Source organism: Falco rusticolus, chromosome W, assembly GCF_015220075.1.
Source record: "Falco rusticolus isolate bFalRus1 chromosome W, bFalRus1.pri, whole genome shotgun sequence".
NCBI classification, from domain to species: Eukaryota; Metazoa; Chordata; class Aves; order Falconiformes; family Falconidae; genus Falco; species Falco rusticolus.
In genome coordinates, this window is record NC_051209.1 from 15,188,751 (window position 1) to 15,196,108 (window position 7,358).

The following is a 7,358-nucleotide window of genomic DNA, read 5'->3' on the forward strand; positions in this document are numbered from 1 at the left end:
CCCCTAAAACAGCAAAGCAACTAGTTAAATTGCCAGCGCACGTCCCGGACCTTTTCCCCGGGCTGTGGTGTGGCCCATAACATATGGCTATAGGTGTCTATAGTAACATGCACATATTTCAATCGACCGAATGCAGGAACATGAGTAACATCCATCTGCCAAACATCATTAGACTTTAGTCGTCGCGGGTTGACCCCGCAACCGAGCCCTAAGCCTGAGTTATGGTGACTACATATAGGGCAAGCCTTCACAATGGCCCGAGCCTCCTCCATAGAGAGTTTGTAGGCTCGTGCCAGCCCCTTCGCGTTTTGATGGAAGATCAAATGGGCTTCTCGGGCTCGACAATGTGGTGCTAATGGGGGTTCAGTAGCGATTGCGACGAGATGATCAGCTCGAGCATTGCCCTCTCTGAGGCCTTCTTCCCACTGGTGGCTTCGGATATGGATCACCGCATATGATTCCGATCTCTGTGTGTTTGCAAGCTGCAAGCTCACAAGCAGTTCTGTCAAGCGCTGATTCTTTAAATCACACACGCTTGCATCTTCAATCCGGCTGACTATGCCGGCAACATAGAGAGAATCTGTGACTACGTTCAGTGGGACATCTCTCCATCTAATAAATGTCCAGACCACTGCAAAGAGTTCTAGCGTCTGTAGGGAATCCTTTGGCTGCGCTTGTAGAATTTGGTGTTGCCACCCTTGCTCATCTTTCCACGTTATGGCAGAGGTCCTAGAGCGTCGACCCGCATCAGTAAAGGCCGTGAGAGCGTGCGGGATAGGCTGGCTGGATGGCTTCGGCTTAACAATCCAGCCCATGTTCTCCATCCACGACAGGATGGGCGATGGGAGTGGTTTCACTATTATCGCTGCTCCATCGTGGAGTAATGCAGCCTGCAGTTCCTTGGAGTTCTGCAAGTACCACTCCAAGTCGATCTGTCTCATCGGCACCCATATCGTGCCAGGAGGAGTGCCATCCACCTGTAAGATACGACAGCAACCTTTCTTGATCAGCGCCGACAGCGTAGAAATTTTGTCTTGTATTGTGCGTCGTGGTTGCAGCGGGGGAGCTATCCATTCCAATATGATGGTGGTGTACTCCCCTTTCTCCCCCGTTTTTATTTATTGCTGTGTTAGAGCACCCATGAGGTACTGAGTGCCACATAAGATAGTCAAATCGATGGGTAACCCTACAACACGCCGATGCGTGGAGCGCGTAGTCACCATTGAAGCTATTTGTTGTAACGTTTGTTCTTGCTGTTCAGTAAGCTTTACTGGGGTTGAGGGATCTGTCCCTCTCAACAGGGGGCGTAGTTGATTTAATAGTTCATTGGGGATGCCCACTACAGGTCGGAGCCATTGCAGATCACCGAGCAGTCGTTGGGCGTCGTGAAGGGTTTGGATATCCAGGTGGAGTGACAACTTTTGAGGCTGAATTGTTGTATCAGTAATGCGCCACCCCAGATACTTCCAGGGGCTTGATTCTTGCACCTTTTCGGGTGCTACTACCAAGCCTCTATGCTTGAGTTGTTCTGTTAAAACCTGGTTTTGTTGTAAAGAGAAGGGTGTCGGCTGTGCTAACAAGATGTCATCCATATAATGGTAGATTAAAGTCTTAGCCCAGCGTTGTCACAAAGGTTGTAGTGTGGCAGCAACACAGAGTTGACACAAGGTGGGCGAATTTCTCATTCCTTGCGGGAGGACTGTCCATTCAAAGCGTTGATCCGGTCCCTCCCGGTTGATCACGGGTAAGGTAAAGGCAAATCTGCGCTTATCATCTTCATGTAAAGCAATTGTGAAAAAGCAGTCTTGCAAATCTACAATGAGTAAATGCCACCCTTCCGGTATCATAGCTGGGTTGGGTAAACCGGGTTGTAAGGCCCCCATATCATACATCTGTTTGTTTACCGCTCACAGATTGTGAAGCAATCGATATTTTCCAGACTTTTTCTTGATAACAAAGATGGGGGCATTCCAGGGGCTTGTTGACAGACGCAAATGACCTTGTTGATACTGCTCTTTAACCAGTTCATGCGCCTGTTCTAGACTTTCCCTTTTTAACGGCCACTGCTCTATCCACACTGGTTCCTCTGTCTTCCATCGGAGTGGGATCGGGAAAGTCCAAGCGATGGCCGCTCCTAGAAAGGGAGGTCTGAAGTGAGGACCATCCCCATTTGGGCCAAGATATCACGGCCTACCAAAGCATGCACCCCCTCAGGCAGTGGAATAATCGAGACACAACAATTTATAACTTTGTCAGCTATAGTCCATCGTAGAAGGGGGGATTTGCGAGCGAGGGTCAATCCTCCTACTCCTGCAACTGTGGCATTGGTCGTACAGGTTGGCCAACGCGCCGGCCATTTCTGTGCACTGATTATAGAGACATCAGCGCCAGTATCCAACAGCACAGTAATCGAGAGTGTCTGGTCTCCATACTGCACTGTGACCGATCGCCGTGGTCGTTGACGCAAGCCAATAGTCAATAAAGCCATTTGTCCCGTAGACCCAAAGTTACCTTGTCCTCGAGGTTGTTCTTGCAATGGTTAGAGGGTGCCCGCAAGATGCGGTAGTGGAATCAACTGGGCTATCTTGGTCCCTTTAGGTATAAAGAGTGGGGGAAACAGCGTCTGAGCCATAATATGAATTTCTCCATGAAAGTCCTTATCAATCAGTCCCACCAAAACATTGAGTCCCAACATGGTGGCTGATGAACGCCCTATGAGTAATGCTCCAACAGCTTGTCCGCCTATACAAATTGGTCCTTGTATGCCAGTAGCAAGTTTTGTAGGCTTTGAGTCCAATAGGGTACAATCTACTGTTGTTGCCAGGTCCAAGCCGAGGCTTCCGCTGGTTGCGGGTTGGAGAGGAAAGGATTTTGTGCTGCTGGGCAAGCAGCTGCTTTTTGTGTCGGCGCGGGGCGGCTCTTCCCACTGGGTCGCCCGTTTCCCGATCGACGACAAGCAGCTTTGTTGTGAGTGTCTGAGTGGCAGTTTTGACACCATACAGAGTTGACATTGCAGTCCCGTCTCACGTGTCCGGTGACACCGCAATGGAAGCACCGTAGACAAGATGGGCCGCGGGCATTTGATCGCCCAGCAAAGGCTTGCAAAGGAGCGAGGGCTGCCAAGACCTGACTTTGGGTAGCCTGCGCCTGCTCTTTTAAAGCACTCACTAGTTCTTTTATTGCCTCGACTAACATAGCCTGGGGCCCGACCGGCACTTGTGCCATTCTTTCCAAAGCTTCTTCTATGGTCCATGTCCCTGGTAGCGTAGCTAGGATGTTACGTGTGGCTGGGTTACAATTCTGTATGGCACACTGCTTTAAAATGGAGCCTTTGAGATAGTCTTGCACCCCAGCCGCCTGTATGGCGTTTGCTACCCGATCGATAAATAACCCAAATGGCTTCTCTCTTCCCTGCTTGATTCCCATATATGAAGGGATTCCCCCAGGTTCCTTTATACGGTCAAGCGCTAGTCTAGCTAGCCTCATCGCTTCCTTTGCCTTATCCGGTCCCATCAGTGCCTGAGCTTCAGTTCAAAAATAGGGTCCTAAACCCATCAGCTCCTGTAGAGTAACCCCATGCAGAGGGTCCCCTGGCTGTCTAACCACTGCTATTGATTCCTGACAAGCAGCCTGCCAATGAGCGTTAAACAGAAGCTGCTGATGTTGGCTCAAGATTAACTTCATTATACTGCGGATGTCACTCGGGAGTAAGATATTAGTTCCCCAAATATAATCTAACATTTTCCTGGTGGATTCCCCTTTCAAACCTGACTCACTCACCGTAGCCCGTAGCTGAGTTAATAACTTCCAATCTAAGTTAGTGATAGAAACCGTGATATTCCCCTGCGCATCTGGCTGTGAATATGTGACTGGGAAAGCCTCATGCACGATTCCCGCGGCAAAATCGCATTCACCCTCAAGCATAGCGCTTTCTGCCATCTGCTTCCAGACCTTTTGCCTATTTTGGGCAACCTGAAGACATTCTGCAAAAGGATTCGTACATTCCCTACTCTCTACGGGGTTTTTACGCTCTATTTCCTCGCTTACGTCATCATTCCCCGATGGAGGGGCTGAGGGATTCAAAGAGGGCGGCGACGGGAAGGGCGACTGGTCCCACCTTCCCGCAGTCCCCTGTTGAACCGTCAGCGTACGCACCGAGGGAGGCAACGGGCAATCGGGGGGGGGAAGCCGATTCCCCCTGCCGTGTGGCTATTGCAGTCCCGCTTGCAACTCCCAGTCGCTCAGAGGCAGCAGCAGCCGCTCTCTGTTCGGCTCGATGTTGCAAAAGGGCATTAGCGACAGCTTGCCATGGTTTCATCATTTTTTGGTGGGTTTTATTGTCGGCTATTACTTCGGCAAACACTGTGTCCCCATAATTATGCCACTCTGCATGCTCGAAAACCGTATCCGGATTCCCAAAATGACCCCTCGCTACCCCATATGCTAATAACCCGGGTAATTCCTTTTTACAGTCTATGCCCCGAATGCTCCGCTTTTCTAAAAAGCATTTGAGCAAATCATACGTCGCTTGTCTCTCCATACCGTCGTCAGCGCTGTTGCAGCCTTTGCGAGACTTCGGCGACGCGTGGCCGGCGGGACCCTCTGTAGGTGCTCCCGGGCATGGGGACTGTGCCCTTCTGCCTCCTGCGCTGCTTTCAGGACCGGTACCCGAACCTCCATCGACTCGTGGCTCGCAGGTTCAGCCCTTTCTAGGGTCCCTGTTCGGGCGCCATTTGTCACGACGGAGGGAAGACACAGTCACTCAATATGAGTGATCAGCAGACTTTTATTGTCCCTTACAGTCACCTTTTATGCCTTGTTATAATTAGCTCATACATATTACAAAAGTTAAGCTCATTATTGGTGAGTTGCCTAAATATCAAGCCCGCCCCTAGTTTCTCTTCTGTAGTTATCTGTTCCCACCTGCAACATTCTTTTCCCACTGCAGTCTTCCTGTTATTGTGTAACAAGAACAGCCAGGGATAGTGTATTTTTGCTTTACTTCAGATAAGCTGAGAGCGATGTGCATTTTTGTCCAGCCAGCTGGACTATGTCTATGTGACCTTTTTCAGCTAGCCAGTTATCCACACCTAAGTACATGATACAAGATTGTCTTACTTCTTTCTATCCTAATAATAATTCATAAGAATTAGAAAAAGACATAGATATGGCACTTAGCGATATGGTTTAGTGTTGCATTTGGCAGTGTAAAGTTTACAGTCGAACTCAATGATCTTAAAGGTCTTTTCCAACCTAAATGATTCTATGATTCTAAGATTATGGTCTTTGTGCAGAAAAGTGATATTGTCTGAAGATGCTGCAGGCTAAGAAAATAGTTCAATTCACACCAAAGTAAAAAAAAACACACCTAACAAACAAACAGAAACAAACCATAAAGTGAAAAAAACCAACCAACAAACAAACAAACAAACAAAACCCAACCCAAAACCCAAACAGCTTTTTTAGAGTACTTGGTTCAGAATGGAGAGTAAAATCAAATTATATGGAAGTTTGTCATTGCAGTCTTTAAAAACCAGAATAAGAAAAGCAACAATATGGCCTTGGAGTTTCTACTTTATAAAATTGAATAATTGATCTTGTAAAGTTAGAGGGTAAGTCTAAATGTAAATTGACAGGTGATACATCTCCAGACTTCAGAACAGTGTTGACCCCAGGTATCCAAGTATTTTATTCTTGGTTATATCTGGGTGTGTGCAGAATCCTCAGGGAAAGGAGCACAAAGTATGGACTTATCTCCAGTGTCCATACATGCGCAGCATGCATGCATCTGATGATCTTTGCTTTATTCTGAAATTAACAGACTGTTCTCATGGGTCAATCTGCTCTCAGTGGGAAGGTGTCAACGCTATATACTTCTCTGATTTTAAAACTCAATGAAAGAACACTTGCAATCTGTATGTAGATGAGTATCACTCAGAATTGCTATGAAAGTTATCAGGCTGGAACTTGTGCTCACTTGGCATTTTTTGCCCTCTCAATGGTAATTTGCAACGTGGAAATATAAGACTTATGATACCTGGAGCTAAGAAATATCTGCAAAAAGATTATACTGTCAGCCAGCATCAATTATTGCGATCAAAACCTGATGCAAAAATAATGCCTGTCCTAGAATCCTCTTGCTGATATCTTCGTTATTTATACATGCACTGCAAAATAGCATTCATCCACAGGCACGTAACTGAATTTGCCCTTTGCCTAAATCTACAATATATACTACCTATATAAAGCAGAAAATGCTTGATATGAATCTTTTGTGAAATATGGTCCATAAAATTGATACAAGACAGGAACAAAGTCAATGTAACTAAAATATATACAGTAGGCCATTTAGGCCTATAATACCAATTTCCTATCTTTTTTTTCCCTTGTACTTTTGTGCTAAGTGCTAAAACTGGCCTATAGTAGTGAGTGAATTAGAGAATTATGATATGGTATATAGTGTTCATATCACTTTTATTCTGTGCAATAAATTTAAATGAAATACACATTATCTGAATTGGTATCTGCTATCTGAGCTGAAAACAAACATGTTCTCCTATAATCTTCATGCTATATTACCCCAATTGTGCTTCATACTTGTCATTTTCCCCTCCCTTGAGATTAAAAGCATCTAAAACTGGTATCTTGCACAGCCTCTTCTGGAATGACCGTGATCAGCCTGAACTCCTAAATTCTGATTTCATCAAGGTACAGGAATTATTCTAAACCCCCCCAAAATTGATGGAAAGTAATTCCCTCTAAAGCAGGCATGTGGGTGTCAGACTCTGAATGGGGTAGTTAACTTCTGCCCACTGCAACCAGCCCCCTACAGCATCGGATCTGGTGTCTTGCCTGGCTGGGCAGATATGTTGCTACCTGGGTTGATTCCTGAACTTAATTGGGAAGAGTCATGCTAAATCAGACCACACAGTCAGCTAGTTCAATAAATTGCCAGAAGGTGAAGAGTCTGGAGCACAAGTCTCACGAAGAGCATCTGAGGGAACTGGAGAAAAGGAGGCTGAGGGGAGATCTCATTCTCTACAACTACCTGAACAGAGGTTGTAGGCAGGAGGGGTTGGTCTCTTCTCCCAGATAACAAGCGACAGGACAAGAGGAAACAGCCTCAAGTTGCACCAGGGGAGGTTTAGATTGGATATTAGGAAAAATGTCTTTATTGAAAGTGTTGCCAAGAATTGGACCAGGCTGCCCAGGGAGGTGGTGGAATCACCATATCCCTGGAGGTATATTAAAAACATGTAGATGTGGTGCTCAGGGACACAGTTTTGCTGTGGACTTGACAGTGCTGGGTTTATGATGGACTCAATGATCTTAAAGATCTTTTCCAACCTTAATGATTC